Raw genomic sequence first — 27,806 nt, 5'->3', positions numbered from 1 at the left:
GATATATTTTTTTACTTTCATAATTCATATCTCGGAATTCATAACATACTAAATGCCTCTGTAGCATAGGGCGATTTATTTCTGCAACAACACACTCATCATCATAAATTGTAAGCAAGCTAGTTACAGGGCCTCCTAAAGACATGATTGACATCAGGAAAAGTGGGTGGGCTATCAGCTGATCATTGATGTTGATGATTGATGTAAATCTGCTAGTTAGCGCAACCAGTGGACGGGGTGGCGAACTTGATGACGACTTGCGGGCAGTGGGTTCCCAACAACAATGACAAAATACAAAGGGTAATTATATCACCACCCAAAAGGGAACTTTGGAGACGGGAAAGTATGAAAAAAATAAAATAATGTATGCACTCACTAACTGTAAGTCGCTCTGGATAAGAGTGTCTGCTAAATGACTAAAATGTAAAATGGAAATGGAAAGGAAAAGGAGCATGTGCTCTACATAGGGAGAGCCCTATCTGTGCACGTGCTTGCACGCATACTCACACACACTATGATTTTGTTGTTGTTCATCATATGACGTACAGTAGCCACCGTGAAGGTGAATACAGTTTTTTTGCCTGTTCTGTACTTTTCCTGTTTTTTCCCCCTCTCACCTCTGATGGATTTGTAATGGACAGAAAATGGACATGGGCTCATAATGATGCCATCTCTGCCGTGTTAAAGGGTGTGTGTGTGTGTGTGCATAATTTGTTTAAGGTAAGTGTTGACCTGAAGCAGTGCTAAATTAGTTTCTCTCTTCTACAGTATAGTGATGGTATAGTTATTTTTTGACAATATTATATCAATATTTGATGGCAAGTATCGATTTGTAAAAATCGATAATTATAATTTGTAGGTAGCATTAGCAAGCGCTAGTCGGCTATACCTGCACCAAAACTCCAGTATTTTTTAAACTATAGCTTGTTCTCCATCTTCCTTTTAAAATATTTCCCTGACTGATCAAAAGTTGTTTACTCTATAGTGAGCAATATGTTTGGAACATCAAATCGCAATAAAATCACAGTATCGAACCGCAATACATATAGAATCGTAAGAATCGCAATACATTATCGTATTGGCACCTTAGTATCATGATAATATCGCATCGTGAGGTCCCTGGCAATTCTCAGCCCTAATACAGTACATGCAGTGATTACAGTGCATTCGGAAAGTATTCAGACCCCTTGACTTTTTCCACATTTTGTTACCTTACAGCCTTATTCTAAAATTGATTAAATCGTTTTTTTCCCTCATCAATCTACACACAATACCCCATAATGACGACGCAAAAACTGGTTTTTAGAAAATGTTAGAACGTATTTAAAATAAAAAACTGAAATATTACATTTACATAAATATTCAGACCCTTTACTCAGTACTTTGTTGAAGCACCTTTGGCAGCGATTACAGCCTCGAGTCTTGGCACCCCTGTATTTGGGGAGTTTCTCCCTTTCTTCTCTGCAGATCCTCTCAAGCTCTGTCAGGTTGGATGCGGCTCTGGCTGGGCCACTCAAGGACATTCAGAGACTTGTCCTGAAGCCACTCCTGTCTTGTCTTGGCTGTGTGCTTAGGGTCGTCGTCCTGTTGGAAGGTGAACCTTCGCCCCAGTCTGAGGTGCTCTGGAGCAGGTTTTCATCAAGGATCTCTCTGTACTTTGCTCTATTCATCTTTCCCTCGATCCTGACAAGTCTCCCAGTCCCTGCCGCGGAAAAACATCCCCACAGCATGATGCTGCCACCACCGTAGGGATGGGGCCAGGTTTCCTCCAGACGTGACACTTGGCATTCAGGCCAAAGAGTTAAATCTTGGTTTCATCAGACCAGAGAATCTTGTTTCTCATGGTCTGAGAGACCTATAGGTGCCTTTTGCCAAACTCCAAGCGGGCTGTCGTGTGCCTTTTACTGAGGAGTGGCTTCCGTCTGGCCACTCTACCATAAAAGCCTGATTGGTGGAGTGCTGCAGAGATGGTTGTCCTTCTGGAAAGTTCTCCCATCTCCACAGAGGAACTCTGGAGCTCTGTCAGAGTGACCATCGGGTTCTTGGTCACCTCCCTGACCAAGGCCCTTCTTCCCCGATTGCTCAGTTTGGCCGGGCGGCCAGCTCTAGGAAGAGTCTTGGTGGTTCCAAACTACTTCCGTTTAAGAATGATGGAGGCCACTGTGTTCTTGGGGACCTTCAATGCTGCAGAAAATGTTTTGGTACCCTTACCTAGATCTGTGCCTCGACACAATCCTGTCTCGGAGCTCTACGGATAATTCCTTCGACCTCATGGCTTGGTTTTTGCTCTGACATGCGCTGTCAACTGTGGGACCTTAGACAGGTGTGTGCCTTTCCAAATCATGTCCAATCAATTGAACTTACCACAGGTGGACTCAAGGATGAGCAATGGAAACAGGATGCACCTGACCTCAATTTCGAGTCTCATAGCAAAGGGTCTGAATACTTATGTAAATAAGGTATTTCCGTTTTTTATTTGTAAAACATTTGAAAAACCTGCTTTCGCTTTGTCATTATGGGGTATTGTGTGTAGATTGATGAGGAAAAACATTTATTGAATCCATTTTAGAATAAGGCTGTAACGTAACAAAATGTGGAAAAAGTCAAGGGGTCTGAATACTTTCCGAATGCACTGTATGTGGAGCTTTTCAAAGGCACTCTTGATAGGGAGCCATTACAACGAATATGTGACACTCTGGCTCCGGGACTTTTGTATTTGAGCCAGGGTGTATTTGTTTTGTGGGGTTTTGTTGTGGGGTTTTGTTGTATAGGGTGTATTCGTTTGGTTGTGTTTTGGGTGAGTTATTTGTGGTGTCGTGTGACTCCCAATCGGAGGTAACGAGTGTCAGCTGTCGGCTCGTTATCTCTGATTGGGAGCCATATTTAAACTGTTTGTGTTCTCATGAGGGTTGTGGGTTTTTGTTCCTGTTTAGTCTTTGTCACTATTGGACTTCACATTCGTCGCTTTGGTTTGTTGTTTTTGGTTGCTTTAAGTAAATAAAGTCAACATGTTCTTTTCACTCGCTGCGCCTTGGTCTCCTTCACTCCTCGACGAACGTGACAGAAAAACCCACCTTAAAAGGACCAAGCAGCGTGTCAAGCGGCAACAGGACCTACCTACACAGGATTTATGGACGCCTATCAAGGATTCATGGACATGGGAGGAGATACTGGATGGAAAGGGTCCTTGGGCACAACCGGGAGAATATCGCCGCCCTCGTGAAGAGCTGGAGGCAGCTAGAGCCGAGAGGAGGCGATATGAGGAGGCAGCACGGAGGCAAGGCTGGAGGCCCGAGAGTACTACCCAAAAATTTCTTGGGGGGGGGCTTAAAGGGAGTGTGGCGAAGTCAGGTAGGAGACCTGCGCCTACTCCCTGGACTTACCGTGGAGAGCGAGAGTACGGGCAGACACCGTGTTACGCAGTAGAGCGCATGGTGTCTCCTGTACGCAGGCATAGCCCGGTTCGGTACATTCCAGCTCCACTTATCGGCCGGGTTAGAGTGAGCGTTGAGCCAGATGTCATGAAGTCGGCCCAACGCATCCGGCTACCAGTGCGTCTCCTCGGGCCGGCGTACATGGCACCAGCCTTACGCATGGTGTTCCCGGTTCGCCCACATAGGCCGGTGCGGGTTAGTCCACCTCCCCGTACTGGTCGGGCGACGGGGAGCATCAACCCAGGTAAGGTTGGTCAGGCTCAGTGCTCAAGGGAGCCAGTAAGCCTGCACGGTCCGGTATTTCCGGCGCCACCTCCCCGCTCCAGCCCAGTACCACCAGGGCCTACACCACGCACTAGGCTTCCTGTACGTCTGCAGAGCCCTGTGTCTGCTCCACGCACTAGCTGTATGGTGCGTGTCTCGAGCCTTTTCCCACCAGTGCCTACACCACGCACCAAGCCTCCTGTGTGTCCCCCGAGTCCTGTGCGTCCTGTTGCTGCTCTCCGCACTAGGCCTTATGTGCGTCCCCAGGGTCCAGCATGCCCTGTTCCTGCTCTCCGCACTAGGCCTTATGTGCGTCCCCAGGGTCCAGCATGCCCTGTTGCTTCTCCCCGCACTAGCCCTGAGATGCGTGTCCTCAGCCCGGTACCTCCAGTTCCGGCACCACGCACCAGGCCTACGGTGCGCCTCAGACGGCCAGAGTCTGCCGTCTGCCCAACGGGGCCTGAACTGCCCGTCTGCCCTAAGGCGCTTGAACTGGCCATCTGTACTGAGCCTGCAAAGCCGCCCGTCTGCCATGAGCCTTCAAAGCCGTCCGCCAGACCGGAGCCGCTAGAGCCTTCCGCCAGACAGGATCAGCCAGAGCCTTCCGCCAGACAGGATCAGCCAGAGCCTTCCGCCAGCCATGAGCAGCCAGATCCGTCAGCCAGCCATGAGCAGCCAGATCCGTCAGCCAGCCATGAGCAGCCAGATCCGTCAGCCAGCCATGAGCAGCCAGATCCGTCAGCCAGCCATGAGCAGCCAGATCCGTCAGCCAGCCATGAGCAGCCAGATCTTTCAGCCAGCCATGAGCCGTCCAGCCAGGATCCGCCAGAGCCGTCCAGCCAGGATCCGCCAGAGCCAGCCAGCCAGGATCCACCATTGAGTCCGGGGCTGTCCCTTAGCCCGATGCTGTCCCTTAGTCCGGTGCTGCCCCTTAGCCAGGTGCGGTCCCTTAGCCCAGTGCTGCCCCTAAATCCAGGTGGGGTAAGTTGGAGGGTGGTCATGTGGAGGAGGCTAGGGAAGCGGGTGGTGACTAAGGTGGGGTGGGGACCACGACCAGGGCCAGAACCGCCACCGTGGACAGACGCCCACCCAGACCCTCCCCTAGACTGTATGCTGGTGCGCCCGGAGTGCGCACCTTTAGGGGGGGGTACTGTGACACTCTGGCTCCGGGACTTTTGTATTTGAGCCAGGGTGTATTTGTTTTGTGGGGTTTTGTTGTGGGGTTTTGTTGTATAGGGTGTATTCGTTTGGTTGTGTTTTGGGTGAGTTATTTGTGGTGTCGTGTGACTCCCAATCGGAGGTAACGAGTGTCAGCTGTCGGCTCGTTATCTCTGATTGGGAGCCATATTTAAACTGTTTGTGTTCTCATGAGGGTTGTGGGTTTTTGTTCCTGTTTAGTCTTTGTCACTATTGGACTTCACATTCGTCGCTTTGGTTTGTTGTTTTTGGTTGCTTTAAGTAAATAAAGTCAACATGTTCTTTTCACTCGCTGCGCCTTGGTCTCCTTCACTCCTCGACGAACGTGACAGAATATCCACTTCAGCTTTCACTGCAGGTTTTAATCCTGGCTAATGATGGGTGCTCTAGTTGTGCTATAGTATAATAGTCTCCTAAATTATGGTTGCAGTAGGTGTGCCAGGTTAGGGTGACATGGAGACAGGGAGTGGGGTAATTTGATTGGCTCCCACTGAGTTCTGGTAATAGCATGGGAACAGCTAGGCGACTAACTGAATCAAAGAGAGGCCATCCAAAGCAACAGAGACTGGCTAAAGGGCTTGAAAGAAATTACATTTGTTTTTGCATTTTCTTATACTAGGGCTTCTTTTGTGAGCCAAATGAAACATACAACAGTAACATTTTACTCTGGAGGATTTTGCACTGTACATTTTCACTGTGTTCATTTTCTCTAGTGGTCACATAATGTCTGGTTTGGCAACCTATATTTTGGTATCTAGAGAGTCTCTCTATAACCAGTTCTGCTAACATTTCTACATTTCTTGTGGAGGCTGTTTATTCCCTTATCTTAAATAACCTTTTTTGTCTGACAGTTTCTCCATGGTAGGCAGTCATGTCATGGCAGCTGTATTCCATTTTAAGTATTTTCCCTGGCATAGCCTGGCCCATGGCCTGACCAGCCCTGCTGCTGACCCGAGTTCTGACTGACTGACCAGCAGTAGTAGCTTGGTGATGAGGGTGGTGGTGTGTTTAGGTTAGGACTCATTGTATGCCCTGCTCCCAGTGGCCCAGCCCAACCTCTATGTTGTCCTGTCTGTTTGTTGCTGTCCCTGTCCCTGTAATCAGCTGCTGTCCTAGATTGTTGCGCCATGCCCTGCGCTTCTGACCTCTTGGTCATGACCTCCGGATTACCTCTGACCTCTGACACTTGGCCAGTAAGCTCTTGGGCCTGTCATCTGCCACAAATGTTAAATATGCTTGCCTCTATGGCCTGACCTGGGGAGTTGTGTACCTGAGGAGTTGTGTGTTTGGTGGTAGCCAGGTGCTTGGTCGTTAGTACTACAATCAAGTATTCTGGTATTCATCAAACAGGGAGTAGATTTATTGTTTACCGACAAGGTTTACAGTTGATTAAGTTGATTAGATAAAGCTGATTGGCGTGGGTTGATATATCATCTCTGTCTTTCATGTTGTTTGTAATACCCCAGCCAACCTCAGGGCATGTTAGGGCCTGTTAGGTTCACCTCCTCCAGACAACATACTGATACAGAACAGCAGTACAGTACACTGGCATGAAGGTTGCATAAAGAGATTGTGACTTACATTATCACTCAATATCACTGTTTTGTTCTGTTCTAAACGGTTGTCTGTAGAAAAACAACTTATTTTGTTCTACATTATCAACAGTAAAGAGACAACCCTTTTACTTTGTTGCAAAGTAGCTTTGGAGGACTCCTTTGTTCAGCTTATTTGACCTCCTTTACAATCCAATAATGTATAGCTGTGTGTAATATGCAGTAGCCTATAGACACAAGGGAACAATCCACAAGGAGAGTGACAAAGAAAGGAAAGAGAGCACACTGACCCCCTTCACCAGCAGCTCTTGATCGCTGTCCTGCTGTTGTGTAAATGGTCAGTCAGTGGTCTTATTGTCAGTGATCCTATTGCAGGTCTGTGATGGCTACACACACACACACACACACACACACACACACACACACACACACACACACACACACACACACACTGATCCTGTTGCAGGTCTGTGATCCGGCACGACCCTCAGCGCTGAGCTATGCTATGTTGATCTCCCAGACGGCTACACACACACGCGCACACACACACACACACACACACACACACACACACACACACACACACACACACACACACACACACACACACATAGAGCAGACAGGTTACATAAACACAGAGGGCAGGGGGCAACAGACTGAGCTACAGTACAGTTCAAGAGCTGCAACTAAGCACCCTGTATCAGGTGCAGACTGGTACACGCCTGCTGCCACTGATGTAGAGCCCCTGAAATGGGATACACCATTGTTGGAGGGCAGAGGGGGGGGGGCGGGGGTGAAGAAAATTGAAGGAGGGGGTTCTTGCTTGGTGATTGCTCCCAAAGCCTTGATTGAGTTCTGAAAGAGCAACTGAAAGGGCAACCTGGTAAAGGCCCTGGCTGGTCAGACTTGATTGTTCTTGATCCTCTTTAGATGGGTGGCACACAGACGGCATTGTTCAGGGGGCCTATTGGTATGTCATCGTTTCACAGGGGGCATGGTGGTTTGGTGGTGACTCATCAAGACTGCATGTGAGCCCAAATAGCACCCTATTCCCTATATAGTGCACTACATTTGACCTATGACATTTGGAAAGCTGATGTAGCTTCTAGAAGGAAGGAAATGTGATATGGACAGATAGACACACTTCTTTCATTTCACTATGAGAGCTGTGCAATGAGACAGGTCATAACGCTGCATGGGAACATAGATATCAACATCTTCAACAGCAGATTGTTCTAGACTCTATGTGGGGCATAGTGATGGACTCTCTGTGCCCTGCTCCCACAAGCTCTGCTGTACCAGTAATGTACCGCTTTGATTGATTGATTCAATTTTTTATGTATTTTATTATTATTGTATCATGCATCTTCAGGATGCCTAGCCCACATGGGCTTATAAGACACTGTATTTGCTGTAGTAAAATAAAATAATTATGTCAATATATGCACACATACATATACACTACTTGACCAAAACATCTCATTCCAAAATCATGGACATTAATATGGAGTTGGTCCCCCATTTGCTGCTATAACAGCCTCCACTCTCGTTCTACTAGATGTTGGAACATTGCTGCAGGGACTTGCTTTCATTCAGCCACAAGCATTAATGAGGTCGGGCACTGATGTTGGCCGATTAGGCCTGGCTCGCAGTCGGCGTTCCAATTCATCCTAAAGGTGTTCGATGGGGTTGAGGTCAGGACTGTGTGCAGGCCAGTCAGGTTCTTCCACACCAATCTCGACAAACCATTTCTGTATGGACCTCGCTTTGTGCACGGGGGCATTGTCATGCTGAAACAGGAAAGGGCCTTCCCCAAACTGTTGCCACAAAGTTGGAAGCACAGAATCGTCTAGAATGTCATTGTAGGCTGTAGCGTTAAGATTTCCCTTTACTGGAACTAAGGGGCATAGCCCGAACCATGAAAAACAGCCCCAGACCATCATTCCTCCTCCACTAAACTTTACAGTTGGCACTACGCATTGGGGCAGGGAAAGTTCTTCTGGCATCCGCCAAACCCAGATTCGTCCGTCGGACTGCCAGATGGTGAAGCGTGATTCATCACTCCAGAGAATGCATTTCCACTGCTCCAGAGTCCAATGGCGGCGAGCTTTACACCACTCCAGCCGACGCTTGGCATTGCGCATGTTGATCTTAGGCTTGTGTGCGGCTGCTCGGCAATGTAAACCCATTTCATTAAGCTCCCGACGAACAGTTCTTGTGCTGACTTTGCTTCCAGAGGCAGTTTGGAACTTGGTAGTGAGTGTTTACACGCTTCGGCACTCGGCGGTCCCGTTCTGTGAGCTTGTGTGGCCTACCACTTTGTGGCTGAGCCATTGTTGCTCCTAGAAGTTTCCACTTCACAATAACATCACTTACAGTTGACCAGGGCAGCTCTAGCAGGGCAGAAATTTGATGAACTGACTTGTTGGAAAGATGGCATCTTATGATGGTGCAACGTTGAAAGTCACTGAGCTCTTCAGTAAGGCCATTCTACTGCCAATGTTTGTCTATGGAGATTGCATGGCGGTGTGCTCGATTTTATACACCTGTTAGCAACGGGTGTGGCTGAAATTGCCGAATCCGCTAATTTGATGTCCACATACTTTTGTATATATAGTGTATATATAAACATACGTTCATACGGCAGTGACAGACAGTAGAGAAAACAAAACAAAAACCTTTCAAGTATACAACTTATCTTGTCGCATCTTCCAAGCTTTGGAGATACAATTTGACACCAGGAATACTTCTTTCCTAAATAGCCATTCAAGTTTTTCTTCATCTATAGTCCAAAATAATGCCTATTTTCTTTGCAACATTTTAAATTACAGTATAGCTCTCAAATCATCATATAAAGTACAATAAAATAAAAAGTGCAATTCATTCTCTACCTCACCTAAATCACAGACTGTACATTGTTGCTCTTATTCATCTATGGTATTGAACCTACCTACTTAAATTGCCAGAGGCAGTATCCCTGTTCTCAACTGGGCACACAAGGACCTTTGGTTTCTGGATAGGTGAGAGGTGACATAAGGTTCTGGATCGTAGCTGTTTTTGATCTGGTTGTAAGTTCTGAGTTTTTGTTTTAGCCATATGTCAGTTGATCATTTTTCTTTGTAGCTTAGGGTTAACTTGTGTTTGACCATATTGACATTGCATCGTAACTTGTTTCTAAATATGTGTTGTAGATCACCTTCTTTAAATATGGTGTTAGGTTCTAAGATTCTGGTACAAATTCCAGTCGGACTCTGAAGAAAGCTCAAGCTAGATTTATTAAACCACACTGGGTCATACAGCTGCAAAGACAAAGTATGATTATACATTATATACTTATAACCTCCATGTGTACCCTCTTGCCAGACAAGCCCTCCCCCCTCCTGAGTCTAGGATGTACAATGAATCTCTGTGGCTTGTCATGTGAGGTTATCGTCCCAGCCCGAGTCCGGAACCTTAAGTACTCCACGAATCTCCCTGTCTTCTTATCAGTCAGGGGAAGCTTTGAGACTAGGGAGTATACATTCTTGCAGCCTGCCTCAGTCCAATGTTAATTATCCGGACTCATACACAAAGAGCTATTTGAGAATAAGCGACCCATTCGTACTCAAGTGAATATAATGATGCAAAACATATTGAGAGAATATAAGGATTTACAGTGCCTTCGGTAAGTATTCAGATTTCTTGACTTTTTCCACATTTTGTTACGTTACAGCCTTATTCTAAAATTGATTAAATAGTTTTTTCCCCTCATCAATCTACACACAATACCCCTATAATGACAAAGCAAAAACAGGTTTTTAGACATTTTTGCTAATTTATTAATTTAAAAAAACCTGAAATATAACATTAACATAAGTATTCAGACCCTTTACTCAGTATTTTGTTGAAGCACCTTTGGCAGCGATTACAGCATTGAGTGTTCTTGGGTATGACGCTACAAGCTTGGCACACCTGTATTTGGGGAGTTTCTCCCATTCTTCTCTGCAGATCCTCTCAAGCTCTGTCAGGTTGGATGGGGAGCGTTGCTACACAGCTATTTTCAGGTCTCTCGAGAGATGTTCGATCGGGTTCAAGTCTGGGTTCTGGCTGGGCCACTCAAGGACATTCAGAGACTTGTCCCGAAGCCACTCCTGCGTTGTCTTGGCTGTGTGCTTAGGGTCATTGTCCTGTTGGAAGGTGAACCTTCGCCCCAGTCTGAGGTATTGAGCGCTCTGGAGCAGGTTTTCATCAAGGATCTCTCTGTACTTTGCTTCGTTCATCTTTGCCTCGATCCTGACTAGTCTCCCAGTCCCTGCCGCTGAAAAACATCCCCACAGCATGATGCTTCCACCACCATGCTTCACCGTAGGGATGGTGCCAGGTTTCCTCCAGACGTGACGCTTGGCATCCAGGCCAAAGAGTTCAATCTTGGTTTCATCAGACAAGAGAATCTTGTTTCTCGTGGTCGGAGAGTCTTTAGGTTCCTTTTGGCAAACTCCAAGCGGGCTCTCATGTCTCTTTTAACTGAGGAGTGGATTCCATCTGGCCACTCTACCATAAAGGCCTGATTGGTGGAGTGCTGCAGAGATGGTTGTCCTTCTGGAAGGTTATCCTATCTCCACAGAGGAACTCTAGAGCTCTGTCAGAGTGACCATCGAGTTCTTGGTCACCTCCCTGACCAAGGCACTTCTCCCCCGATTGCTCAGTTTGGCCAGGCGGCCAGCTCTAGGAAGAGTCTTGGAGGTTCCAAACTTCTTCCATTTAAGAATGATGGAGGCCACTGTGTTCTTGGGGAACTTCAATGCTGCTGACATTTTTTGGTACCCTTCCCCAGTTCTGTGCCTCGACACAATCCTGTCTCGGAGCTCTACGGACAATTCCTTCGACCTCATGGCTTGGTTTTTGCTCTGACATGCACTGTCAACTGTGAGACCTTATATAGACAGATGTGTGCCGTTCCAAATCATGTCCAATCAATTGAATGTACCACAGGTGGACTCCAATCAAGTTGTAGAAACATCTCAAGGATGATCAAACAGGATGCACCTGAGCTCAATTTCGTGTCTCATAGCAAAGGGTCTGAATACTTATGTAAATAAGGTATTTTTGTTTTTAATTTTTAATACATTTGTAGAAATTTCTGCAAACCTGTCATTATGGGGTATTGTGTGTAGATTGCTGAGGAATTTGTATTTATTTAATCCATTTTAGAATAAGGCTGTAAAGTAACAAAATGTTGAAAAGGTCAAGTGGTCTGAATTTTTTCCTAAGGCACTGTATAACAGTGAATCTATAACATATTGAGAGAATATAATGATATAAAAACATTGAAGCTATAAGACAGCGTCATAGGGCAGTAGTTTACAATCTATTAGCTCTAACACATGCCTCCCATCTCACCCTTATGGAAACATTCTGTCTCAGAGACAGGTCCCCTTAGTTATTTGATTATAAACATACTAAAACATGCTCAAGTCAATTAGTCAGTTTACAACAATGGCATTGAGTTCCTTTGTCCAGGTGTAGCTGTGTGTTTTATCCCAGTTGAAAACCTTTTTTCTTATTCTGTCTTCAGGCATATTGATAAGACGGTTCCATAACCTACCTGTGATGGCGGGTGTGTTTTAGCTCTGAGGAGGGTATGTTGGGGCTTGTTGTTTCTCACAGCTTTGCACACTGCTTCAGACATCTGCTGGGCCTGAGCTCCTCTGTGTGGTGTGAGTTACTGCTCCCAGTCCCAGCCCCCTCTTTCAGGGTACCCCCAGGCTTGCAAGTAGTACAGATGGCCCCTAGGAGCAGCCCATCCCACCCCACTCCAGCACATTCCACCCCACCAGCCCCTATTAGTCTAATAGCAACAGGTGTGTGTGTGCCTGCCTACGAGGGGTAGACAGGCTCCCCGCCCTGCTGCCACAGCAACCGCACTGTCGCCAAACGACATGGATTAAAAGGGACGGTGTATCTAGGGAAAACGTAAGCACAGGCAGGTACATACACACTCAGACACGCACACACACACGCTTAGACACACACTCAGACACACACAGGCACACACACTAAAGCACGTAAACAACCTTTATCTCTGTCCTGCATGCACAGCCCTGACATATAGGCACATAAACAAGCACTAAACCATACATGCGTACATCAGAAAACACATAAACTCACACAATTCCAGACCACATATAACCTATACAACACATGAACTGGCACAATCACACGTGATACGTGTATAGACATGGTGTTGTTAGGGTAATGTAGCTCTGGCTCAATCTCTATGACCAGTGACCCTCTGTTCCTTCTATAAATCATTTCTACCAGCATTCTATCCCTTGCCGTGTGGATGGCTTCTACCACAGATGATGCGTCTGAATACAGATTATCATCAATATAGTAAATATATAATTCTCTATATTAAAATATTAAACTTCTACATATCTCTCTCTCGTTCTCTCTCCCGCTCGCTCTCTGTCTCTCTGTCCCTCTCTACGTGCCTCTCTTTCGCTCTGTCGCTCTCGCTCTCTCTCGCTGTCTCTCTCCCTCTCTGTCTCTGTCTCTCTCTTTCTCTCTAGCTCTCTCTTTCTCTGTTTATCTTTCTGTCTCACTCTCTCTCTCTCTCTCTCTCTCTCTGTTAATGATGGTTGTGTTTCCTGTCTAGTGGTGTTGGCCTCAGAGGGCCGTACAATTAAGTCTGATTGTGTTCTCTGCTCGCTGCCTCTGTGCCTGGGCGATAATCCTCTTGTTAGTGTGGAACAGGGCCGGAGGTGAGTCTGATCATGTTATACTGGCCAAGGTGGGCCGTGCCTGGCTGCCTGCACAACTCCTGCACACGCGCACCTCCATCAGGCTTCTTACTACTAACTAATCTGTCCCAGAACACAATGGGTTCAGGAACATCCCCAAACTCATCTTTTAAAGCATGCATCTCTGTCAGTTCAAGAGTAGGCCTAGAGGGAAGGGATGAAATCCTAACTAATCTGTCCCAGTCACAATGTTGTCAGGAACTATTTTTGGCCAATGTCACGCTATTTTAATTTTCTGCCTTCTGTAATGTTAGAGTTTTATTGAAGAATCACCTTTTATTCTATTCTATTGTTGTGGGATTAGTGCATAAAATAGGCAGCAGCTGTCTCAGTGACTCGTTTGACTTTTGGTGCTGGTTATGCACACCTCTCCACTGTCGCCCATCTTGGCATGGTGTGTGTCTGGCACCCGATAGTGGACGAGGGAGAGGGAGACAGAGAGAGAGAGCGGGAAGAGAGAGGGTGAGTGTAGGAGAGACAGAGAGAAAGGGGAGAGAGAGAACTACCCACATGAAAAAATACTATAAGTATACTATGGTATAAATACAATAGCATTTACGGTAGTGTTTTTGCAGACTTTACTGTAGTATTCACTGTAGTGTTTACTGTAGTATACTGTAGTATTTACAGTTAATTATAGTATAAATACTCTAGTAAAAGAAAACTGTAGTATATACTATAGTAATTAATATAGTGTTTTTGTGGATTGTATTATACTGTAGTATTTATTGAAGTATTTTTGTTGACTATACTATACTGTAGTATTTACTGTAGCATTCCAGGCATTACTGTAGTATTTACTATAGTGTTTTTGTTTTATTATCTTTGACATAGAAGTGGAGGCTTTCACCTTCAGGAAACCTACTGGAGAAATACTAAAATAGCAAATGTTCCATAACCTGTAGGTAGGTAGGACTGGGTTCTAACCTGTAGAGAACACAATATGGTCTATACTTGGCACGTAGGTTTCTCACTTATGGGTGAACAAACTGTGATATGGGAGAAGGGAATGGGCAGTATTGTAGTATTTGTGTTTTTGCAGACTGTAGTGTTTTTTGCGGACATTACTGTAGTATTTACTACAGTGTTTTTTTGCGGATAATACTATAGTAAGTACTACACCAGATCGAGGGATAATACCGTTAAAAAAGTGCTACTCCACTGCTTATAACTAACTAGAAGTTAAGTATAACTGAAAGAAATCTAAGATGTGTCAAATAAATTATATCCAGCTCAGGGCTCCAACTATGTATTTGGTTTGCTAACTTGCTAGTTAAGTGGCTAGATGTCAAGATCAAGATTCTTGGTTACAGCAGAGACATTCAATCCCCTCCTGGATCAAGATCCCTTTTGCCAAATGTTTTAATAAAAATACTGTATACCCCAGTATGATAAAGAAACCCTACCCTATATTTAAGCAATAAGGTCCGAGGGGTGTGGTAAATGGCCAATATACCACGGCTAAGGGCTGCTCTTAAGCACGACGCAACGCGGTGTGCCTGGATACAGCCCTTAGCCATGGTATATTGGCCATATATCACACCCCTCTGACCTTATTGCTTAAATATAGGGTAGGGTTAATTTACCATACCGGGGTATATGGTATTTCTTAGATTTCTTATAATTACCAACGTAATTAGAGCAGTAAAAATAAATGTTTTGTCATACCCGTGGTATACTGTCTGATATACCACGCCTGTCAGCTAATCAGCATTCAGGACTCGAACCACCCAGTTTATAATCTATAGTAAACTATAGTAATGTTTCATGTGGGTAAGGAGAAAGAGAGAGAGAGTGGGTGGGTGGGAAAGAAAGAGAGAGAAGTAGAGAGGCAGGTGAAACCTCACAACGGCCAGGCGTTAAATTATGAATCTGGTACGGTGGCGGTGGTAGCAGAGCAGCGTGGGCAACACGGCAAGCAGCGCTCCAATCAGCTAGATGGCCAACCGAACAGAAGCCTGCTGCTGCTCCCCTTAAAGACTTTAGATCAGTGAGCCCTGTTGATTAGAAACCCTATCAGGCTTAGAGAACTTGGACCACGCTCCCAAGCCATCATGGCTTTTTATAGCATTTAAATAACACCATCCAACTAATTGGTTTCATGTCGCCGCATAAGCAGGCTGTCGTTTTTGACTTTGGAACGGGTGATAGTTGAGGACAGGGGCATGAATATTTCAAAGGTTTAGCGTAGCTGCTGGCTCTATTTTTGTAGTCTGAATTCATGCTCTGGCTGTTTGTTTTGTCATCTAGCATTAGTGTTGACTCTAGGCTGCATCCAATGTGAAGTGGTTCTACCATGTGACGTCCATTGTGGTGCTGGACAAACACCATGATTAAAACAGATGAAGAAGAAAATGCCATTCACGTCCCAAATAGCACCCTATTCCCCATATAGGGCCCATAGGACTCTGGTCAAAAGTAGTTCACTGCATAGGGACATGGGTGCCATTTGGGATGCAGTCACCATGTTTACCAGAACCATCGATCAGTCTCAGGTCTCGTGTCCTGCATGTGTCCAGGCTCAGTGGGCAAAAATTACAAAATGCAATTACAAAATACCATAAAGATCAAAATAAACTACAAGATAATTGAATTTTAAAATGTATTTAATTAAAACACATGTATTTTGTATTTTAAAATACAGAAATACATTTGCAAGTAGCCGGCTCGAACAGCATCAACATTGTCAGTAACGGTTACAGAAACGTTTTACTTGCTATGACTGTGATATGTTGGTTAACTAAAATGTATTCGGAAGTATTCCGACCTATTGACTTTTTCCACATTTTGTTACGTTACAGCCTTATTCTAAAATGGATTCAATAAAAAATATTCCTCATCAATCTAAACACAATACCCCATAACGACAGTGTTTCTACAACTTCATTGGAGTCCACCTGTGGTAAATTAAATTCATTGGACATGATTTGGAAAGGCACACACAGTTGACAGTGCATGTCAGAGCAAAAACCAAGCCATGAGTTGTCGGTAGAGCCCAGAGACAGAATTGTGTCAAGGAATTTCATTTCAGCAGAATTAAAGGTCCCCAAGAACACAGTGGCCACCATCATTCTTAAATGGAAGAAGTTTGGAACCACCAAGACTGGCCGCCTGGCCAAACTGAGCAATCGGGGGAGAAGGGCCTTGGTCAGGGAGGTGACCAAGAACCCGATGGTCACTCTGACAGAGCTCCAGAGTTCCTCTGTGGAGATGGGAGAACCTTCCAGAAGGACAACCATCTCTGCAGCACTCCGCCAATCAGGCCTTTATGGTAGAGTGGTCAGACGGAACCACTCCTCAGTAAAAGGCACATAACAGCCTGCTTGGAGTTTGCCAAAAGGCACCTAAAGGACTCTTAGACCATGAGAAACAAGATTCTCTGGCCTGATGAAACCAAGATTGAACTCTTTGGCCTGAATGCCAAGCATCACGTCTGGAGGAAACCTGCCACCATCCCTATGGTGAAGCGTGGTGGCTGCATCATGCTGTGGGGATGTTTTTCAGTGGCAAGGACTGGGAGACTAGTCAGGATCGAGGGAAAGATGAGATCCTTGATGAAAACTTGCTCCAGAGTACTCAGGACCTCAGACTGGGGCGAAGGTTCACCTTCCAACAGGACAATGACCAGAAGCACACAGCCAAGACAATGCAGGAGTGGCTTTGGGTCAAGTCTAAATATCCTTGAGTGGCCCAGCCAGAGCCCGGACTTGAGCCCGATCTAACATCTCTGGAGAGAAAATAGCAGAAAATGTGCAGCGACGCTCCCCATCCAACCTGACAGAGCTTGAGAGGATCTGCAGAGAAGAATGGGAGAAACTCCCCAAATACAAGTGTGCCAAGCTTGTAGCGTCACACCCAAGAAGACTCGAGACTGTAATCGCTGCCAAAGGTGCTTCAACAAGGTACTGAGTAAAGGGTCTGAATAATTATGTAAATGTGATATTTGAATTTTTTTTAAATATACATTTGCAGCATTTTATAAAAACCTGTTTTTGCTTTGTCATTATGAGGTATTGTGTGTAGATTGATGAGGATAAAAAACTATTTAATCCATTTTAGAGTAAGGCTGTAACGTAACAAAATGTGGAAAAAGTCAAGGGGTTTGAATACTTTCCGAATGCACTGTATATGTGAAAATGAACATACCAAAATGAACTGCAAAGCACACTGAGTATTATTATTGGCCTTGTTTTGTGGTCATGTCTCGATGGGATACAGCTTAACCTAATTCTCCTAAATGCTGCTTAAGTTCTCCTAAACCTGCTATGAAAAGTCAATTTTGTCAAAAGCTGTATCCCTTCTAAACAAACCTTGTTTCAGGGTGGAGCGCATTAGAATAATATTCAGCATGCTTTGCAATTGTCCATTTTTACATACACATTTATATTTAGTTCATTTAGCAAATGCTGTTATCACACCATGGTGCCATCAGACTTCTAATATCAATGCAGGGTGAAAGGGGGCCACAAAATGGTGAACCGCTATAAAGAATTGTATAGAAAAGTATTTTGAAAATATTCATTACAGCTCTCGACAGTATCTCGTTACAAAATACATTGGAGTGTAGTTCAGCCCAGTGTAATACAAATTACAAAATACTCAGAAGTAATTAAAATAAGTATTTCAAATACATGCCCATCTCTGACTGCAAGTTCTCAATTTTCTTGCCTTGTATTGTCTTGTCTCTCCTGTGGTCTGCCAGTGAGATAGGAGGTAGAAGATGGCTGATAGGATAGGAGATATGAACTCCACTGGACTGGCCTTAGCCTTGCCTGAGCTTAACTCAGATATTGACAGCTTTCAGTAGTTCAAGTGCATACAGTGCCTTCAGAAAGTATTCACATCCCTTGTATTACATCCTTAATTTAAAATGGATTAAATTGTAATTTTTTGTCAATGGCCTACATACCCCATAATGTCAAAGTGGAATTATGTTTTTCGAAATATTTACAAATTAATAAAAAAATCAACAGCTGAAATATCTTGAGTCAATACGTATTCAACCCCTTTTGATATGGCAAGCCTAAATAAGTTCAGGAGTACAAATGTACCTAATAAATTGTATGGACTCACTCTGTGTGCAATAATAGTGTTTAACATGATTTTGTAATGACTACCTCATCTCTGTACCCCACTTATACAATTATCTGTAAGGTCTCTCAGTCGAGCAGTGAATTTCAAACACAGATTCCACCACAAAGACCAGGGAGGTTTTCCAATGCCTCACAAAGAAGGTCACCTATTGGTAGATGGATAAAACATTTTTTTAAACAGACATTGAATATCCCATTGAGCATGGTGAAGTTATTAATTACACTTTGGATGGTGTATCAATACACCCAGTCACTACAAAGATACAGGCTTCCTTCCTAACTCAGTTTCCGGAGAGGAAGGATTTAACCATGAGGCCAATGGTGACTTTAAAACAGTTACAGAGTTTAATGGCTGTGATAGGAGAAAACTGAGGATGCATCAACCAACAACATTGTAGTTACTCCACAATACTAACCTAATTGACAGAGTGAAAAGAAGGATGCCTGTTCAGAATAAAAAATATTCCAAAACATACATCCTGTATGCAACAAGGCACTAAAGTACAGTGGCTTGCGAAAGTATTCACCCCCCTTGGCATTTTTCCTATTTCTTTGCCTTACAACCTGGAATTAAAATTGATATTTTGGGGGGTTTGTATTTTTTATTGTGAAACAAATAAAAAAACAGAAAACTTGAGCGTGCGTAACTATTCACCCCCCCCCCAAAGTCAATACTTTGTAGAGCCACCTATTGCAGCAATTACAGCTGCAAGTCACTTGGGGATGTCTCTATAAGCTTGGCACATCTAGCCACTGGGATTTTTGCCCATTCTTCGAGGCAAAACTGTTCCAGCTCCTTCAAGTTGGATGGGTTCCGCTGGTGTACAGCAATCTTTAAGTCATACTACAGATTCTCAATTGGTTGAAACATGTTATTTTTTTCATTTCACTTCACCAATTTGGACTATTTTGTGTATGTCCATTACATGAAATCCAAATAAAAATCCATTTCAATTACAGGTTGTAATGCAACAAAATAGGAAAAACGCCAAGGGGGATGAATACTTTGCAAGTAAAAAAAATATCTATTTAATTCATTTTGAATTCAGTCTGTAACACAACAAAATGTGGAATAAGTCAAGGGGTATGAATACTTTCTGAAGGCACTGTATATGTGAAAATGAACATACCAAAATGAACTGCAAAGCACACTGTGTATTGTTTCAGGCGGAGCTCATTTGAATAATACTCAGCATGCTTTTTAATTGTTCATTTTTACATTTACATTTATATTTAGTTAATTTAGCATATGCTTTTATCACATCATAGTGCTATCAGACTTCTGATTCCGATGCAGGCTGAAAGGAGGGCCACAAAATGTGAACCGCAATATAAAATGATATAGAAAAGTATTTCATATTTTGAAAATACAAAATACATTGGAGTGTAGTTCAGCCCAGTCTAACTCAAATCACAAGTAATTCAAATACGTATTTAAAATACATGTAACAGAAATACTGCCCATCTTTGAGTACACAGACCTCTACCCCTGTGGTCAGTCATGCTTCGCACACCCTGCATGCCCTGACTTGCTGGTTGCAGCTGACAGGCTATGTGTGAGTGTCTGTCTGTATTGGAGCGTTTGTGTTGGGGCGGTATAACTATGACATCCAAAGCTCCTACAGAAAAAGGGAAAGGAAAGGTAAAGCGGGATACCTAGTCAGTTGTACAACTGAATGCATTCAACTGAAATGTCAAGTCTAATATACAGCCCTAGAACTGACCCCTGGCTTGATTCTACCCTGGAACTGAACTCAGACCTGTGCTCTTTATAAGAGCCTGTTAATATCAATAAGATAGTAATGGAACATGGATCGAGAGCAGAGCAACAACACCCTCATTGTTATTTTAAATAAACACTGCTGGTTGTTCCCATGTAATGCAGTGAGTCACCTTGTGAACCTTGTTGGAGGCGGACCGAGGTCCATGACTCCAGTCGAGGAGCTAGAGCTGCTTTTGTCTTCTATTCTGGCATCCAGTTATGTGTGTCAGATTGCATTCAACGTACTACTTAGAATGCACACTACTTAGAAAGCATGCCCAATGTATTGCTTCATTCTAAGTAGTGTGCAAGTACTGACGTTGGAACAAGTGCATGCCTAGTTTCCCAGGCATCTGTGCCTACTGGCACCATGCTGCAGGTCTCCTTATCAGCTGCCTTAAGAATAGTCGCCCTACAGAAGATGCCCTGCCAGCAGCTGTCATGCGTTACCGGGCGAGGTGGGGTAACAGGGTAACTAGGTAACCTAAGGAACACAGGCAACAGATGCGAGAGGTGTGCAATCATCCCAGTTGGCCTTAAAGGGTGTTCCTTAGCATAGGCACACACACACACATGCTACTGTACTAAACACACTCTTGTCTAAGAGCATCCTTGAATGCACACCAGAACCTCTCTTGAACAAAATACATGATACTGTATATGCTCGCTGGTGCCCACTGAAACACCCACAGGGACACATGGACACGCACACAGCCCTGCCTGCCAGGTACAGTAGTAAGTGCTGCCAGCCTGTCTGACCAGAGTAGAGTAGAGCAGGGCTCTCAGACAGATAGACAGGTTGAAGTACGTCAAGGCCAGAGCCATCTCTCTTCTATCCTAGGTCATATCCACCCCACACACGCACACACACACACACACACACACACACACACACACACACAACACACAACACACAAAACAGAACACATCAGTTCTGTCACGTTGTTGGTGAGGACACCAGACCGATGCAGGTCTGTAGGTTACTGAGTGTCTCTGTCCCTGGCTAGAGAGAAGAGAAGAAGAGCTCATGGATTACAATACAATACTATGTTTCCTGAGAAACGTGATCTTAGAGAGAACATCATTATGGCAGCAGGAAATTGTGCTGCTGTGGGAAGAGGAAGAAGGAGAGAGAGGGATATAGAGAGATGGAAGGGAAAGAGAGCTGCTACGGTGTCAACAAACCAAATACATCTGATCCCCGGCTCTTCTCTGAGGTCAAGTCTTCATCTGGTCTCATCTCTTCTTCTTCACAACAATGCCAGCTCTTCTTCTCTCTAGCTCTTTTGGCAGGGGGAATAATAAAATATACTGTACTGTATACAGAAAGCATCGAGTCTACACCAATCGTATAAAAGGAGGAGAGGAAAATGTCTGGTCCTGGGCAGCGGACTCTCCCTCATTCTCCCTCCTCTCGTCCCTCCCATTCTCTTACCTCTCTCCTCTGTTTGCTGATTACGTCTGTGCGTGTGTTTTGTTCCCTCTTTCTCTGTGTAATTGTACGCTTTTAAAAGTCAGATTTCTCCTCTTGAATTTCAATCAAGAGGCTTCAAAGTGAGCGGCTCCATGACTGAGGGGTCATTAAACAGGGCTATGCTGTGCTGGGGATACTAGACCAGACCCAGACCATTCAGTCACAAACACACACACGCACACACACACAGGGAGACAGACAGACACACACACACACACCACACACACACATACACTGTCCTGAACCTAAAGGCCCTCTCTCCAGCCCTTCAGAGCTGGACATGAACAGAACAGACCATTTAAACCCTGAACACACCACAACATCCAGTAGTCCTGAAGTCTACTCAAAATAACGAGTGACATCAAGACAATGTTTTAATATTCACCACAGTGTCCAACTGACTCCCCAGCTTTGACTCACTCCTCTGCTGACGAACAGAGCTCTGGGGAGCTAGGTAGGTCTCCCAGACCACCACTTAGTGAAGTGATTCATGTTTGCAATACTGTCTAGCTCTTTCCCCTGAGTTGTCATCATTATTACAGTTATTACATTCTGACACTGTGCCCCTGTGGATGGACTCTGAATAGAGCCGGCAGGGAGAGCCAGGCGGACTCTGAATAGACCTGAGTATGGCTTGCCGGTGGGTAATGATTGTGGATGATGGTGCATGATACTGTTCACCTTTCAGAAATGACATGGATGGCACAATGGCTCAAATCAATCACCAGACACTCTGGTTGAGTCCCAAATGTCACCCTGTACCCTATACAGTGCATTCGGAAAGTATTCGGACCCCTTGACTTTTTCCACATTTTGTTACGTTACAGCCTTATTCTAAAATTGACAAAATTGTTTTTTTCCCTCATCAATCTACACACAATACCCCATAATGACAAAGCAAAAACAGTTTTTTAGAAATGTTTGCAAAAGTATAAAAAATAAAAACTGAAATATCACATTTACATAAGTATTCAGACCCTTTACTTAGTACTTTGTTGAAGCACCTTTGGCAGAGATTACAGCCTCAATTCTTCTTGGGTATGACGCTACAAGCTTGGCACACCTGTATTTGGGGAGTTTCTCCCATTCTTCTCTGCAGATCCTCTCAAGCTCTGTCAGGTTGGATGGGGAGTGACACTGCACAGCTATTTTCAGGTCTCTCCAGAGATGTTCGATCGGGTTCAAGTCCGGGCTCTGGCTGGGCCACTCAAGGACATTCAGAGACTTGTCCCGAAGCCACTCCTGCGTTATCTTGGCTGTGTGCTTAGGGTCATTGTCCTGTTGGAAGGTGAACCTTCGCCCCAGTCTGAGGTCCTGAGTACTCTGGAGCAGGTTTTCATCAAGGATCTCTCTGTACTTTGCTCCGTTCATCTTTCCCTCGAACCTGACTAGTCTCCCAGTCCCTGCCGCTGAAAAACATCCCCACAGCATGATGCTGCCACCACCATGTTTCACAGTAGGGATGGTGCCAGGTTTTCTCCAGACGTGATGCTTGGATTCATGCCAAAGAGTTCAAGCTTGGTTTCATCAGACCAGATAATCTTGTTTCTCATGGTCTGAGAGTCCTTTAGGTGCCTTTTGGCAAACTCCAAGTGGGCTGTCATGTGCCTTTTACTGAGGAGTGGCATCCATCTGGCCACTCTACCATAAAGACCTGATTGGTGGAGTGCTGCAGAGATTGTTGTCCTTCTGGAAGGTTAGTCCCATCTTCACAGAGGAACTCTGGAGCTCTGTCAGAGTGACCATCGGGTTCTTGGTCACCTCCCTGACCAAGGACCTTCTCCCCCGATTGCTCAGTTTGGCCAGGCGGCCAGCTCTAGGAAGAGTCTTGGTGGTTCCAAACTTCTTCCATTTAAGAATGATGGAGGCCACTGTGTTCTTGGGGAACTTCAATGCTGCAGAAATGTTTTGGTACTCTTCCCCAGATCTGTGCCTCGACACAATCCTGTCTCGGAGCTCTACGGACAATTCCTCAATTTTGAGTCTCATAGCAAAGGGTCTGAATACTTATGTAAATAAAGTATTTCTGTTTTTTATTATGGCGTATTGTGTGTAGATTGATGAGGGGAAAAATGTATTAATTACATTTTATAATAAGGCTGAAATGTAACAAAATGTGGAAAAAGTCAAGGGGTCTGAATACTTTCCGAATGCACTGTATAGTGCACTACTTTTTTACCAGGGTCCTATGGGTGCACTAGGGAATAGGGGGAATTGGGATGTAGACTTTGTGTGGGTATGGAGGGGCACGGTGGCACGCAGGGCTCTGTCTACCCCACAGGAGGCCCTTTGTATCTCCAGCTGCAGATATATAAAAGGCCCGGTTTAAACCATCAGACCCCTGGATCTAACTGCTTCTGCGCCCATCAGTTTCTCTTAACCACTTTAATTAACTGCACAGTAGAGGTGACCAGTGGTACCTTAATTGGGGAGAACAGGCTCATAATAATAGCTGAAACAGAATCAATTGAATGGTATCGAACACATCAAACACATGGTTTCAATGTGGTTGATACCATTCAATTTATTCCATTCCAGACATTATTATGAGTTGGCCTCCCCTCAGCAGCCTCCTGTGCTGCACTGAGCTGGGTAACTGTCAACCATTACGGTGCTCACAGTCCAACTGTGGCAGATGGTAGCAGAAGTGAGAGAGGAGTACCACACTCTAAAAAATGCTGGGTTAAAAAGCAACCCAGCGCTGTGTAAGTAGTGGACAGAACACACATTGGGTTGTTTTTTACCCAGAAGTTGGGGCACTTAGTTGGGTTATTGAGCTATGACCAGATGGGCAGTATGTCTGTTACATGTATTTGAAATATGTATTTTAATTACCCCTAAGTATTTTGTGTTTTGTATTACACTGGGCTGAACTACAGTTGAAGTCGGAAGTTTACATACTCTTAGGTTGGAGTCATTAAAACTCGTTTTTCAACCACTCCACACATTTCTTGTTAGCAAACTATAGTTTTGGCAAGTCGGTTAGGACATCTACTTTGTGCATGACACAAGTAATTTTTCCAACAATTGTTTACAGACAGATTATTCCACTTATAATTCACTGTATGACAATTCCAGTGGGTCAGAAGTTTACATACACTAAGTTGACTGTGCCTTTAAACAGCTTGGAAAATTCCAGAAAATGATGTCATGGCTTTAGAAGCTTCTGATAGGCTAATTGACATCATTGAGTCAATTAGAGGTGTACCTGTGGATGTATTTCAAGGCCTACCTTCAAACTCAGTGCCTCTTTGCTTGACATCATGGGAAAATCAAAAGAAATCAGCCAAGACCTCAGGGAACAAGTGGTAGACCTCCACAAGTCTGGTTAATCTTTGGGAGCAATTTTCAAACGCCTGAATGTACCACGTTCATCTGTACAAACAATAGTACGCAAGTATAAACACCATGGGACCACGTAGCCGTCATACCGATCAGGAAGGAGACGCGTTCTGTCTCCTAGAGATGAACGTACTTTGGTGCGAAAAGTGCAAATCAATCCCAGAACAACAGCAAATGACCTTGTGAAGATGCTGGAGGAAACAGGCACAAAGGTATCTATATCCACAGTAAAACGAGTCCTATATCGACATAATCTGAAAGGCCGCTCAGCAAGGAAGAAGCCACTGCTCCAAAACCGCCATAAAAAAGCCAGACTACGGTTTGCAACTGCACATGGGGACAAAGATCGTACTTTTTGGAGAAATGTCCTCTGGTCTGATGAAACAAAAATAGAACTGTTTGGCCATAATGACCATCGTTATGTTTGGAGGAAAAAGGGGGATGCTTGCAAGCCAAAGAACACCATCCAAACCGTGAAGCACGGAGGTGGCAGCATCATGCTGTGGGGGTGCTTTTCTGCAGGAGGGACTGGTGCACTTCACAAAATAGATGACATCATGAGGAAGGAAAATGATGTGGATATATTGAAGCAACATCTCAAGACATCAGTCAGGAAGTTAAAGCTTGGTCGCAAATGGGTCTTCCAAATGGACAATGACCCCAAGCATACTTCCAAAGTTGTGGCAAAATGGCTTAAGGACAACACAGTCAAGGTATTGGAGTGGCCATTACAAAGTCCTGACCTCAAACCTATAGAACATTTGTGGGCAGAACTGAAAAAGCGTGTGCGAGCAAGGAGGCCTACAAACCTGACTCAGATACACCAGCTCTGTCAGGAGGAATGGGCCAAAATTCACCCAACTTATTGTGGGAAGCTTGTGGAAGGCTACCCGAAATGTTTGACCCAAGTTAAACAATTTAAAGTCAATGCTTCCAAATACTAATTGAGTGTATGTAAACTTCTGACCCACTGGGAATGTGATGAAAGAAATAAAAGCTGAAATAAATCATTCTTTCTACTACTTTTCTGGCATTTCACATTCTTAAAATAAAGTGGTGATCGTAGCTGACCTAAGACAGGGAATTTTGACTAGGATTAAATGTCAGGAATTGTGAAAAATTGAATTTAAGGTATATGTAAACTTCCGACTTCAACTGTACATATGAGATGAGTAGTGCAAGATATGTAAACATTATTAAAGTGACTAGTGTTCCATTTCTTAAAGTGGCCAGTGATTTCAATAGGCAGCAGCAGCCTCTAATGTGCAACGACAATACCTAGTATGCTTTGCAGTTGTTCATTTTTACATATACACTACCGGTCCAAAGTTTTAGAACACCTACTCATTCAAGGGTTTTTCTTTATTTTTACTATTTTCTACCTTGTAGAATGATATGAAATAACACATATGGAATCATGTAGTAACCAAAAAAGTGTTACAAAAATCTAAATATATTTTATATTTGAGATTCTTCAAACAGCCACCCTTTGCCTTGATGACAGCTTTTCACAACCAGCTTCACCTGGAATGCTTTTCCAACAGTCTTAAAGGAGTTCCCACATATGCTGAGCACTTGGTGGCTGCTTTTCCTTCACATTGCGGTCCGACTCATCCCAAACCATCTCAATTTGGTTGAGGTCGGGGGATTGTGGGGGCCAGGTCATCTGATGCAGCACTCCATCACTGTTCTTCTTGGTCAAATAGCCCTTACACAGACTGGATGTGTGTTTTGGGTCATTGTCCTGTTGAAAAACAAATGATAGTCCCATTAATTCCAAACCAGATGGGATGGCGTATTGCTGCAGAATGCTGTGGTAGCCATGCTGGTTAAGTATGCCTTGAATTCTAAATAAATCACAGACAGTGTCACCAGCAAAGCACCATCACACCTCCTCCTCCATGCTTCACGGTGGGAACTACACATGCGGAGGTCATCCGTTCACCTACACTGCGTCTCACAAAGACACGGCGGTTTGAACCAAACATCTCCAATTTGGACTCCAGACCAAAGGACAGATTTCCACCGGTCTAATGTCCATTGCTCGTGTTTCTTGGCCCAAGCAAGTCTATTCTTCTTATTGGTGTCCTTTAGTAGTGGTTTCTTTGCAGCAATTCGACCATGAAGGCCTGATTCACACAGTCTCCTCTGAACAGTTGATGTTGAGATGTGTCTGTTACTTGAACTCTGTGAAGCATTTATTTGGGCTGCAATTTATGAGGCTGGTAACTCTAATGAACTTATCCTCTGCAGCAAAGGTAACTCTGGGTCTTCCTTTCCTCTGGCGGTCCTCATTAGAGCCAGTTTCATCATAGCGCTTGATGGTTTTTGCGACTGATCTTGAAGAAATTTTCAAAGTTCTTGAAATGTTCCGTATTGAATGACCTTCATGTCTTAAAGTAATGATGGACTGTCTTTTCTCTTTGCTTATTTGAGCTGTTCTTGACATAATATGGACTTGGTCTTTTACCAAATAGGGCTATCTTCTGTATGCCACCCCTACCTTGTCACAACACAACTGATTGGCTCAAATGCATTAAGAAGGAAATAAATTCCACAAATTAACTTTTAAGAAGGCACACCTGTTAATTTAAATGCATTCCAGGTGACTACCTCATGAAGCTGGTTGAGAGAATGCCAAATGTGTGCAAAGCTGTCATCAAGGCAAAGGGTGGCTACTTTGTTTAACACTTTTTTGGTTACTATATGATTCCATATGTGTTATTTAATAGTTTTGATGTCTTCACTACTATTCTACAATGTAGAAAATAGTAAAAATAAAGAAAAACCCTTGAATGAGTAGGTGTGTCCAAACTTTTGACTGGTACTGTACGTATTTCAAATACATGTAACAGAAATACTGCCCTTCTCTGAACGTGGCTCAATAACCCAGCTTCAACAACTG

General features: G+C 44.2%; 2 protein-coding genes across 2 annotated transcripts in view; both read left to right on the top strand.

Moving 5' to 3' along the window:
• LOC311100351 (putative nuclease HARBI1) overlaps positions 1 to 27,806 on the top strand; it is a 1,214,110-nt gene that overhangs the window by 692,140 nt on the left and 494,164 nt on the right. The window lies entirely within an intron of this gene.
• The window catches only part of LOC311100794 (kinesin-like protein KIF19), a gene marked incomplete at both ends in the record, with an annotated part of 74,917 nt that overhangs the window by 16,673 nt on the left and 30,438 nt on the right, over positions 1 to 27,806 (top strand). The gene's annotated exons all lie outside the window — the stretch shown is intronic.

This window comes from Coregonus lavaretus (genome assembly GCF_964263955.1).
Source record: "Coregonus lavaretus genome assembly, chromosome: 25".
NCBI classification, from domain to species: Eukaryota; Metazoa; Chordata; class Actinopteri; order Salmoniformes; family Salmonidae; genus Coregonus; species Coregonus lavaretus.
The sequence above is the reverse complement of the archived record's forward strand: the minus strand, read 5'-3'. Positions and strand labels throughout refer to the sequence as shown.